The sequence below is a fragment of the Falco punctatus genome, assembly GCF_963210335.1.
Source record: "Falco punctatus genome assembly, chromosome: 4".
NCBI lineage: Eukaryota > Metazoa > Chordata > Aves > Falconiformes > Falconidae > Falco > Falco punctatus.
The window spans coordinates 65507459-65520892 of NC_137583.1; the positions used below are offsets into that span (position 1 = coordinate 65507459).

Consider the following 13434-nt stretch of genomic DNA (forward strand, 5'->3'; position numbering starts at 1 on the left):
CATTTCAGTTATAATCTTATGAAATACGTATGTAGTTTTCTTGTTAAAAAGTTCACAGATTGTCATGGCATAAGACAGAAAAAGGGATACGCTACTTACATTGTACATTTCAGACATTTGAAGATAATATAGTTTAGGCTGACAAAAATAGACTGGCATTCTATTTGAAATAATACTGATATTTAATATTTTTGCTTTGATTATGCATTATAGACATGATCCCAGTATTGACATCTTGACTGCTGTTTAAATACTTGTTCTGTGATTTTTTTTTTCATCTTAGAGCCATTTGGTGTGTTACGTCTCTTTTCAGCCCATTCCACACCTACACATCCTACACACTTAGGAATGGTGAAATAGAACTTCTAGGTTAAAGAAAAACCTTTATTCAAATTCTGTCTGAAATGCCCTAACTGTTATTTATAAAAAGAAAATGATAACTTACAGGTAATTTATTATGCCAGCACTGAATGCTTAGCTGAAAGATGTCCAATAGATGTAGTCTCACATAATACTTAATGAAGCTCACTGCTAGGCTTTTCTAACAGCATTCTGTTTTTCTTCACTTATGCAATCTGATATTTGATGTCTACATCTTTGTCTCCTTAAAGACTGTATGTTTATAATTGTTGTCATAGCTCATAAAGTAATTCCTTATCGGGTATATGAACCTAGAAAAGACTGAACTATCATAAAATATTTAGAACACAGATCTCTTTGCAACCACTCAAGTTTTAGCTGATCATTAAATAACCCTACCTCTACTCCTTCATTGCCTCTAAAGGCGTAGAAGGGCAAGTGTAGAACTTGTAGAGTGGTCACAGGAAAGTGCAGTCAACACATAGCCACTGTTTTCACAACTTATTTTGTAAGTGTGATGAAAGTCAGAAGTAACCAATATCCTCATGCTGCAACAGAATACTTATCTGTCTGAAACACAACAGATTAGGCAAGAATTACGCTATAATGAGTAAAAAGTATAAAATATAAAATACTGTAATAAATACATAAGACTAATCATTTACCTATTTTTTTATAAACTGCTAGCAACACAAGAAAAATACCCATTTCCATTGGCTTACAAATAGAGAAAGAAATGACACACCCTTAAAAAGGCAAAGATTGAACAATATTGTAAAAGGTAAAAGCTTTGTAAATTGTATTTTTTTCTCAAAGGTATATAGGCTTTATAAAAATGTTACACGTCGGTAGGTTTGTAAGTATTTAGTTACGTTTCCTCTCCTAAACTACATTAAGATGGAAGTAAGACTGAGTGACCGTATGAGTAGTATAAGAGCAAATTACTGATCCTTTTATTGTTATTTTTCACTACTGGCCACCTGAAAATCGATACTGCCTAAATTAGTGCTGTGCTAAGGTACCACCTTGACTTTTATGGGTTGTAGAAGCCAGAAGTGCAGCAAGGAACAGCCTTGAGGATTTCTCGGTATGGCTTAGTGAGAAGCTTGGCCTAACAGCTGTGGGGCTTTGCAGCACCTCAGCCAGCTGTGCACTACCTTATGTCATGTAAATAACAGGACTTCTTTATGTGGAAGGAGGTCACTATTGTTGAAGGGAGTATCAAGTACTAATCTAGTTCAATTTTTTTAAAATACCATTGCTTTGATTTTCTTGGGTTTGTAATTATTTGATTTTGGATAATAGCTTGCAGTAATGCTACAATACTTTATATCCCAAAGCACAGATGTACAGTCTGAAATACAACATTTCAATGTGGTTTATTTGTGGGTTTTGGTTTTTGGGGTTTTGGGTGGGTTTTTTTTCAACTTTTTTTAGGATTTGTAATCAGAAATCTAATTTTATACATACTAAACAGGAATCACAAGTGATACATTACTATCTGGTATGTCCTGTAGTTTGAAAGGAGGGGTACTTACGGATGCATCAAACCGTGCCAAAGTAAACCAGAGTACACTAGCAGCTAAACTGTGGTCACATTATTAATTACTGCTTAACCAACACCACAAACAACTCACATGATTTGAGAGTGTGTAGTTAGATATTTAGTGTGGTGTTTCTAAGAAAAGCTTTATGAGAGGGAAAACTGACACAATTCACAATGTGTTTCCTCATCTACCATTCCTAGGTGAGGACTCCATCACTGTCTTCTCCCTGCACACTGGAGCCAGAATGAAGAAAAGAATGGGGAAACCCATAGTCTGGCATATAACTTGACATTCTATGAATTGCTGTGTACTCATTTGTTGCTTAACCATTTCATGAGAGAAATTATCATAGTGGAAAAATAATATTCTGACTAGGTAACAGTGTAAGGTGGCTGAAATGGTTGAAGGATTGACTGGTGAGTTCAAGATATATGCATGACGGTACTTCTGCTGCGGCAGAAAAGAGGAATGGTGACTGAGATCTATTACATAAAATTTTCTCATTTCCTCTACTGAATAATGAACTTACCCTGTATAATAGTTTCTTCATAACATGAACATAATGTGTACTTCACAGTATTCTTAACCATGTACAATTTATTACTGTTTGTAGAGATCTTCAAACTTCTTTGGTGAAAAGTATAAGGTCTGTATAAAACATTATTTTGTACTTATGAATATTAATGATGTCACTTTTCAAACAACTGCTTAAGTTCTATTTAAAATTAAAATACATAAAACTTCACTATTAAAAGTCTTCTGAATAGGCTGTGTTAGAAGAAGTACACAGAAAATGGAGTTTGCCAGTATGAAAAGCTTCCTGAAAGGTTTAAAAAAATCTCAGGTAGCTTAATGTGAATATACTGTACCACGGGAATGCGCATACCAAAAACTGTTTACACATGATGGTGCTTTGCAAAAGATTTATCCTGTAGCAAGGTAAGCCAATGCAATAATGTGGCAGGCAGTAATAAGACATCATGAAACTACCTCACACAATGTGAATGCCATCAGCCATTCAGATAATGCATAAAAGACAAATACATATGCATATATCATATTCATTCAAAAATATGTGATGAAAATATGAAAAAAATACTGAGAAGAGTTTGCATTTGGTTAGCAGTCTGTCTGTAGACTAGATTTTCTAGTACTTGTAAGTTGTTTTCGACGGGAGAGCAGAATTATTTTCTTAGTGGTAGATGGTTGTAGATGGCAGTGGAGATCAAGAATGAAGAATAAAAAATGAAAAGCAAAACCAACTGAATAAATTGAGTTCACTAGATGCAAAGTAAATGTGTTTGGGAGCTTTAAAAAGAAGGAAGGGATACAAGTGAAAAATAATTAAATGGAATGATGTTCAGTATAACAGGAGATTATCAGGCTATTCACAGGGTGGTTTATGTGACAGAGCTTTTTTATTTCTTTCATGTCAAGAGCTCTTAGTTCTTCAACTACCAGTAGTACACATAAATGGCTAAAGCAACATATTTTTCCAGAAGAGGAAATCTCTTTCATCAAATGCTAGCTGAACTAATCTACTTCCTTGATTATGCTATTTTGCCAGCTGGCTTATTTATGTACTGTTTTTTCTCATTGTATTTATCTACCACTTTTGCACATTGCAGGAGGTTTCAGTCTCCATTGAGTATGAAAAATGTGTTTTATTGAACTATTTGAGAGAAAAATATATATATTTCTAACATCATTTCTCAAAGAGAACCTGAGGAAACTGTCAGTGGAATGATGTCTAGTTTAATTTGGAACATGATGTTTTAGAAATGGGCTGCCATGGATGGAGTGAGGCACTTCACTCGTAAGAGAAAAGTAGAAATATGTTTATTGGTATAAAACAGTGATTTAACAAAGTTTGATAGTAACCAGACCACGCAGCATAAAAGTCTACATAGATGATTTCTACATATATGATTTTTGCTCCGTTCTGTGCATTTTGTCCTTTTATTTTCCTGGAAACAACAGCTCTGCAAATTCAACATTGTCTCAAAGCTACGTTATATTGTCCAGGAATAATCATCACTAAGGGCTGTGCAGTCTCCGAGTTCAAATGCTTTTCTTCCATCTATGTGTATGTATACATACCCCACACACAGATGTCAGAGAGCAGTTTGCTGGGGTTAACATTTTTAGTATAGTGTTAGAACCACTCAAGATTTACACGACAGTTGTCTCCAAAACACTCTACCTAGCAAAGAAGCGGGCTTCTTCCTCGCACAGTATCTGTTGAGCAATTCCTTTTCATTGTGTTAGAAGCATCTCCTTGTGAGGATTGTTTTTATATGATTCTCAATAACATTCTATTATGGTCTAGATCATATACATGATCTAGGTATCTTTCATAAAAAGTGGTCACACTGTTAAAAAAGGGGGTTGAATCACTTTCTGAAGGCAATTACACAATTTTTTGAGTTAAAGGGGAAGGAGAGGGATCTACAGTAATACTGACCTGGTGAAGCGTTTTGTTTGGCTCTCTGCTGATAGTGTAAACAAATGTATTTCTCAATAATGAAGCTATAGAGGTAAAATAGCTTATTCTGGAACTTGTGGGCTTCCCTTCCATTGCGTACAGTGCCCCCACGTGGCTTCTTCATTTTCTTAATGCAGCGGACAGAGATAGCATACACTGTTTTAACAGTTCTGTGTACTCAACGCTGTTACCATACTTTTGAAACACGTAGTATCTTTGAGGTTTTATGCACATAAGCTAAAGCATGAAAACTACAAACAATAGCTTATTTACTATATTAAGCTTCAGGAGTAGTTTTGTATTCATATTAAAACACTGAAAGCAAAATCCCAATAATTAATTCAAACCCAGGCAGGTAATGACCCAGCCAGGACTACTCTATTTTCAACAAGTCAGAAAAAAAGTCACATAAGAGCTTCATTAGAAACTCTTTTATTCTTTTTCAACTTTTCTTAGATTAGCAATATGATAAATAGGAACAGTGAAACCTCTTAAATACCAGATTACTTTTTTGATAGTAAATTTATTGTATCTAATTCCACCCAGCCCATAACAAGTAAATACCTAAGCTGTCTGCATTTAGTACACTGACTGAGCAGGAAGGATATACAACCTTGTAATGAAACAAATGAAAGCTCCAAAAGCTTTTACTATGTTGATATCTCACATATAAAGCTATAATATATCTGAAAAGTCCTCCAAGCAGGATAATTTAGATTCAGAGTTATTCCATTACAAAAGTTTTACAACTCATTGATCTTTAAATACAAGTTCTAAATACGCAGTTTTACTTGTCAATACTGTTACAGAACAATTTTTTTTTAGAATAGGAAAGGAAAATTATCTAGGGTTGCTCATATGTAAAGAATATTTAACTCTTATCTGCAATGACATGAAAATAAGTTTGTGGCCCTTTTTAATAATGAAGGATAAAAATTACATTTGTGATTTTTTTTCAAGCAATCTCAGGTCATGGGGAAGGACATAATAAATGTGGGAGTTGAACTAAGCAGTTGATGGCTAACTAATAAATGATTGGGAGACCTCAACTCCTGTTTATTTTCCTATTTCATTAATAAAAAAGACTTAGATTTTGTTAGTCATAGTGTAGGCTGTGCAAATTTAAACTTTTAAACTGCTATTTTTTATGTATTCACCACTGCCATCTAGGGGACATGATTGCACTGAGCTTCCATTTCTTACCAAGAATTAAAGAAGTTTAAGCAGATAAAAGAATCACACATTTAAAATTCTTCATAAACTTGAAAAAATGAAAGCTACAAGAATAATACTTTATCACTGTGTATTTTTGTCATCACAAAATGCATGTTCAATTTATATTCATATTTTGTATGTCACTACATGAAAGAGCCACAATAAAAGTCTAGATTAAAAAGAGCTGTAATGAAATAAAGATTAATTCCTGCTTTTATTTATCTTGGTTTTAGAAAAAAATATAATTTTAGAAGCTTTTTTATATTATTATCTGCACCATTAATACAGAGTAACTAATTCAGTGAAAATTAAATATAACATGAATATAGTATGAATAATCTAGCATAAACCTTGTGCACAGAGTGTGGTTGCAAAGGAAGGAAGGACAGGCAACTTGCTGAGAATTTTGCAAATGTTCTCTTTTTCTACATGAAAAAGGCTAAAGGATCCGTTACTGTAAAAATGGGATTTGAAAGCAGAGGCAAAAAGAGCAGATAGTATCATGGAAGGCATCTGCAAATGAAATGGTGGTGGTGGGGAATGTAGAGCATATACTGTCAGTTCAGACTGTAGTCTGTAAAACAGCTTTTAAATAAAGCAGTACATCATACAGTGGCATAATTCATATAGTGTTTGTATTATCATAGGCCTGTGGGATTCCTAATTTTGGACCAGAATAATACAGTGTCAGATGTAGCATAAACATAAAAAAAATAGACAGCTCCTGCCAAAAGAATTTATTATGTAAGAGAAAACAATTTAATACAAATAGAGAAACAGAAGTATCAGATAAGAGAAAATGGATGAGTATAAACAACAGGGGCATTTCAGGACGTATTGCAGTACTAGTTAGAATGACAAACAGACTTGATAGCAGATGTAATCACAGAAATGTTAAATTTGTATACATGGTGGCAAAGTTTTAAGGTGGCATATACATGTACTACAAATTAACCTGTGTAGCTCACTGCTGTAATCAACAATTGATAAAGAATTTATGGGAATTTACTGAGAAGTTGACAAGTCCATAGGATCATCCTATGAAAACTTCCAGAGTTTCTGTCTGTATCACCCATCTGTGACTCCACTAGCTAAACTGCTAAAAGGTAACACTGAGCTGAGGTTAAGCAGGATTTAAGGTAGGTCTGGACATTTGCTGTCATCAGGAAATGTGGTAAGACATGGCTACGGTTGCTGAACACTCCATTAGTTGATTAAGCTTTGTCAAATGGCAACTTTCTTAGCTGGTAAGGCTTAAATCACCTGATCCACATCTGGGTTTCATCAAGTAGAAGCAGCTCCACTGTGGAGTTAACACTGAATTCAACTCACTGATGCATAAATGATGTATCCACTAATGTAAAGTATTGGTGCATACACACAAGTTTTAGTCTTGCTCTGAGTGGATACATTAGAATTTTTTCTCAATGGACTGCAGGAGAACCTCTGTTCTTTTGGATATGCAGGCAGCACTGTGGGAGTGACAGCGTGACCTGAGCACAGCACATGCAGTAAAGCTTATCTCAGACTCCTGCAATAGCCCACTCTAGGAGGTGGTAATTCTCTGGCCAGTCTTGACAAAAAAACTTGATGAAAAGGGTATCCAGACTTTACAAAGTTTTGGGACTTAGAAATTGTTATTTCCTAAATACATTTAAATCCGAGAACAATTTTAAAATACCTTACATAAAAAGTAATAATGAATGTTCATATTCTTCTTCCTAATTATATTTCCATCATCATGGTGCCTCAACTGCAGTCTTCCAGGACAGCATTTGCAGAAGAGGTAAGGATTTAATACCTAACATAAAGTCTGTAGGAACAGCGAATATTTATCATCTCAGAAAATCAGCAAGATTCTTCCACACTAAACACCCAAAATTATTAGATTTGAAAATACTTTCCTTCCCGTATCCATGTTTCCAGTTCACAACAGTTAACTCATGTCAGTACTTCCTAATATAACAGAAATTTAGAAAATAATACGCTGTGTAAAATTTGGGTAGTGTACAGATAAGGATGCTTTTAATTAACTTCTGTATAACTTGAGGTATTTAATATGATCTTGTGCAATTAATACATTCACAGAGCACAATTAAACAGCATTATTTAATTGTGCCAGCATATATCTTAACTTCTGAGAGTTTAATTTTACAAGCTTGTTGCTAATGCTACCACTGAAAAAAGAGCCTTTGGTCTTACAAAACAGGGCAAGTGCCAGAGATACAATGTAACACTCGCATATAACAACAAGCAAGCAAAAGCCAAAACTTACAACCCCTCTCCCTCCAGCAAACAAGAGAGTTAAACCAGCAAAATAGAACAAGAAAGGTTTTCACATTGAAAATGGAGAAAGTTTAAACGGTGATTTAAATTTCTAGCCAGAGTTAACACAACTAATTAAAAACCAGAGAAAATTATTAAGGCTTAATGAAAAAGTTGTAAGCACTGGAAATGAAATCGGCAAGGGCTTGATTTGAAAACAGGAGAAGCAACTATTTTGATACGAGTTTTAAGTAATTCAAACAATTGAGAGCTTTCCAAAATAAACATGTTTTCCAGAAAACTACATCTCTGTGGATACTTCTACTGTGTACTCTAAATTAATCCTTTTTTTTAGCTTTAATAAAATATAAACATTGATGCAGAGACATTTCTGGACAACCTCCTTATTATGCATAGGTTTTATGTAACATCTTTCACATTAACATGGTTTTAATTTTTCAGTGAAATACTGTAGAAGCATGTGTATTTGCCCTGGTTAATTTGTCTATGTCACTTAGGTATTTCCAGAAAACCTGCCCCAAATACTTTTAAAATTTGAAATTCGAATTTTCAAAGATGAAACATAAGATTCTATTCTACTTTGATAGAAATAAAGCTGGATCAGCTATATTTTGCAGCAGGTATTAGAGAGTCCTAAAGTCTGGACAGTATCAAGAAATATATTAACAGCAACAATCTATAGGCATATTCAAGGTTGATACTATACATGTTTTAAAACAATGTTTTAAAGTTAAAGTGCAGTTTATCTGAACCAGTCTTGCTAGGTTTCCTTTATATGGAGCCTTGGATGCTATTTATCCCATCATAATGTAGAAACCTAAAATCATAGAATCATAGAACCATTTAGGTTGGAAAAGACCTTTGAGATCATCAAGTCCAGCACTGCCAAGTCCACCATTAAACCATTTTCCTAAACACTGCATCTATGCATTTTTAAACACCTCCAAAGGATGGTGATCCCACCACCTCCCTGGGCAACCTGTTCCAATGCTTCACCACCCTTTTGGTGGAGAAATTTTAACTAATATCCAATCTAAACCTCCCCTGGCACAACTTCAGCCATTTTCTCTTGTCCTGTCGCTTGTTACCTGGGAGAAGAGACCGACCCCACCTGCCTACAGCCTCCTGTCAGGGAGCTGTGGAGAGCAATAAGGTCCCCCCTGAGCCTCCTCTTCTCCAGACTAAACCACCCCAGTTCCCTTAGCCGCTCCTCATCAGACTTGTGCCCCAGACCCATCACCAGCTCCATTGCCCGTCTCTGGACACGCTCCAGCCCCTCTGCGTCCCTCTTGCAGTGAGGGGCCCAGAACTGAACACAGGATCGAGGTGCGGCCTCAGCAGCGCTGAGTGCAGGGGGACGATCGCTGCCCTTGTCCTGCTGGCCACGCTGTTTCAGATACAGGCCAGGATGCTCTTGGCCACCTGGGCACACTGATGGCTCATGTTCAGCCAGCTGTCAGCCAGCATGAGGTAAATTACTTGCCTACATCTCTCAGTATAAAAGCAGATTTAAAATGACTAGCTCAGCTCTAGAAATCTACTTTGTATGTGCAGAATTAGCCTATTTTAAAATCTCCTTGGTGCATTTTTTTTAAAAATTATATGTCACCATAATAATACTCACTATTTGAAGGCAAATGTACTGAATAATTTCTGCAATAAATGGCTGGTAAGGAGATTTCCAGAAAACATTCTGGGTGCTTATCCGTTATAAGCATTTTTGTATTTTGATGCACTTTGGCTATATCTGCATTCAATAATGTGATAGAACACATCTGTAGAAAAGAACTGTTGTGCTGAGGACTTGCTAATCACACTACATAATTTTTGGACATTTTACTTCAGACTTTTGATCCTGTGAGCATTAACAGTTGATCAGCTGGACTACCTGCTGATGTAACTGCCTGATTATTACATAATTTTGGACGATTTTTTTTTTTTTTCAGCTGTCCATGTGAAGACCACTGCCAAACTGAGAGCCTAAAATATTCCTATTTTTTAAAACTTAAGGTCAAATAGATGTGATACTTTTTGAATATTAATAGAACTAAGATATTTTTAAGTACCAAAATAATGTAAACCTGATACCTACATACAGTCTTACAAAGATACAGAAATATGCACTGTGACAATCTCTTACTCAATGTAGACTACAGAGTTATCACTCTTTATCATATGTCTTTAGAACTTGATTTTCCAGTGGCTCTTTATTAAAGAGTATTTAAGCTTGCTTCTGCAGAACCGAGGAACTGGGCTTGACTTTTAACAAAAACATAACCTAAGCAGTATTTTTCCACAACCAAGGAAAAAATTATATTTAAGAATTTGAAGCCAGTGGTTTTATACATGCACATATAGAAACAGATCTCTGGCTATCATCCAGGCCTGAAGAGTTTTTTTCTGGAAGTTACAAGAACTATAAAAGAATTTTGAGTCTCTTTTCAGAACACAACCTCACTGTACCAGCTGTATATTTCCAGTGTTGCTATTTTCAGTTGGAAAGGAAAAAAATGAGTACTTAAACAGCATGTAAAAGAGGATAGAAGTATGAAAACTCCCTTGCGTAATAAGAGTAGCTGTGTGGCATTTCCATCATTAAACAAACAAACAAACAAACAAACATGTGGACTGAAATCAAACACAGATTACCCACTGGCAGGAACCATACTCCAAGTAAAAGAAAAAAGAAATTAGACTTATAAATATGTTATGTTTTGAGTGATGCAGCAATTATATTAATAATTGCTACACTGAATTTGGTATTTTTTCTGGTTAATTTTCATATTGGCCTATGCTTCACATACCTGAACTTCCTAAGAGAAAACCAAATCCAAACAGCTATATAGTGAGCTATTTTTAAGATTTTCTCAATAGATACCTTTTAAAAAGGAAAAAAAAGCCTGTACTTAAAAGTATGATATGACTTTTGTATGATATAGTGCTACACATGCACATAAGAGAAAAATAATAAGATTATACAATAGCCTAAGGAGATATTACAATTTTTTTTGTAATCTAGTAAACGTCTTTTTAATGATCTCTTAAGAGCAATCTTTACTTATGGAAGGGATACAGTTACTAAAAAGAAAATACTTAAGTTGTTCAGATATGTAAGAATGAACGGATTCAGGAGCATTCGAAGATGAGCAGCAGCTTTCCAGGGGGAAGAGGCAAGAAACTGCTCCTAGAAAATTCAAGTGTGACTTTCTGTGGCATTGCATGTTAAACTAACCCACAGTTCGTTTGGAGAAGGGGAGAAATAGACTTCAGCAATCAGATGTCTTTCTCCTGCTCTTAGAAATTAGAATAGGTATCCCTCTGGCAAACAGCTTGCAGAGCCATGGTAAACTGATAAAAGTTACACTTTTGCACCTAACTTTTTACGGTTTTACGTGTTTTCTGATTGTACTTTGGAAGCATTCTACCTTGTCTGTCAGTGCCCCAGCCTTTCTCTCGTGAAAACTAGAGACAGCTTTAAAGCACACTGTCCTTTTATCTCTAGGATAAGGCTGAGGAAACAGGCTTCCATTTTCCTGCAAAATGTAAGGAAACAGATTTAATTACCCCAGGTAAGAAGTGAGAAGAGAAGGAGTTGTGGTCGCTCTCTGAAGAGCAGAATGCCGTTTAGCCCTGATTCTGTGCAAGTTCCAAGGGTGTCTGCGTGACCAGAGAGGCCATCACTGGCACGGAAAATACGTGCGCTCAGGGCACATGAAGAAGTTAAACTACTTTGTCTCCACAGTGATTTCACTTGGTTATTTCGAGTTTAAAACTTTCTGTTGCTGCTCTCCGCCGAGAAGACGGCAGAGCGTAGGTCGGGCACCCTTCCGCGGCAGCTGGAGCAAGGGGCGGCCAGGGCCGGGGGGGCTTTGCCCGGCGTCGCCGCTGCAGGGGCCCTTCTCCTCGAGCAGGTGCTGGAGGGGGTTTATTCGTGGTCGTTGGTCCCTGCTGGCAGGCGGGGGCTGGGGCAAGGGCAGGCGGCCGCCCGCTCCCCCTGCGGCGGGACAGGCACATCTCCATCTTCTGAGGAGACGGAAATTTCCTCAGGCGGCCCCTGGGGACCGCGACACGCCGCGCCCGGGGGAGGGCCCACGCACGAAGCTTAGTCTCCCCGGCACTCGTGGAGCCGCGCAGGGCGTGGGGAGGGCGGCCCAGGCGGCCGTAACCCGCCGGCTCCCTGACCGCCCGCCGCGACTCCATTTGGTGTCCCGCCGCGGCCCGGCCCTGCCGCCTCCAGCGGGACGGCACCGCGCACGCGCGGCAGGGGAAGCGTCACCAATGGAGGAGCAACGCGTGCGCGGGGGCCCGGCGGGACATGCGCCGTGCGGCCGCAGGCTGCCCCGCTGCTGGGAAATGCGGCCGCCCGTGCTTGCCGTACAGTGGGTTGTACCAAGCCTCTCTCCTCAGGCGGGGGGGTGGGGTCGGAAAGTGACGGTGCACCGGGGCCCGTCGGCCCTCGCCCAGCCTGTAGCCGGCGGGGCGAGCCCGGGGGCGGCGGCGCGCGGCGCGCAGCGCGGCGGGTGAGGGAGCGGCGCCGCGGCAGCGAGGAGAGCGCGGGGCCGGCCGCGGCCCGTCCCCGGCAGTGGCGGCGCCGGCGGAGGGGCGGGGCGCGAGGGGAGAGCGGCTTGGGTAATGGCAGCGCTGTGAGGACGGAGCGGGGCAGGGACCGCGGCCGCAGGGCAGGGAGCGAGGCAGGCCGGCCGGCGGGCGGGCGTCGCTGACTCGGGCCCCTTGCCGCCAGGTAACCCCCCCCGCTCCGCCCCGCCCGGCGCGGCGCGGCCCGGCCTGGCCGGCAGCGCCGGGGCGCTGAGGGGAGGGAGCCCCGAGCGAGGGGGAGGCGGCGGTCCTCCCGTCCCCGCGCGCTGCGGGCGGCCGGGCCGGGTGCGTGTGAGGGCGCTGAGGCCCCGCCGGCCCCCGCCACCCGCCGCCCCGCGGGGTCCTGCCCGCCGGGGTCAGCGCCCCGCCCCGAGCTCCCTTCCCCGGGTGTTTGTGCGGCAGCGCCCTGCCCCCTGCGGGGGACGCGGGCCGGGTCCTGCCCCGGGTCCTGCCCTTGCCCGTCGGGAAGGGCGCGATGCGGCGGCTCCGGCGGGGCCGCTCCGCGCTCCTCGCTGCCGCCGCAGCCGGTTTCGCTTTTCTTTCGGTGGAGGGGCAGGTCCCTTGCCCGCGGCCTGCCGGCGGAGCGGGGGGTGCCGGGGGCACGGGGGGGGCGGCAGGCCGCGCTGCATACGTGTTTGCCGGGCAGCCCTAGCCCTCGGCGGCTCACCCGCCGCTCGCACGTAATATAATATCGCTTTTTTTAAAATGATTAAACAGTTGAGAAATTCGGGGGATGTTTCGATGCTGGCAAAACCCTACATTTATTTGTGGGAGGAACTATATTCACTGTGACAGCAGTATGTTTTAAGGAACAAGGTGATGGAAGCAACATCCTTTCGTTATCCTCACGTGTAAATATGTTTCGACAATATCCGCTTACCTTAGGGCTGGTCACACAGGTATGGTTTCCCACCCCCGAATGCTATAAACCCTAGGGTAGATAAT

The 13434-nt window shown here is 40.3% G+C and overlaps 1 protein-coding gene across 4 annotated transcripts in view; it reads left to right on the forward strand.

Annotated features, from left to right (window-relative positions):
• Positions 1 to 12223: 12223 nt before the first annotated feature.
• The window catches only part of CUL2 (cullin 2), a 52390-nt gene continuing 51179 nt past the window's right edge, over positions 12224 to 13434 (forward strand). For 2 of the 4 annotated variants that reach the window (XM_080384334.1, XM_080384337.1), the window contains exon 1: positions 12479 to 12634. The gene's annotated coding sequence lies outside the window, so the exon portion shown is untranslated. Of the gene's footprint in view, positions 12414 to 12478; positions 12635 to 13087; positions 13389 to 13434 lie in introns of those variants that run through there. The other 2 variants (XM_080384335.1, XM_080384336.1) reach the window with 2 other exon arrangements.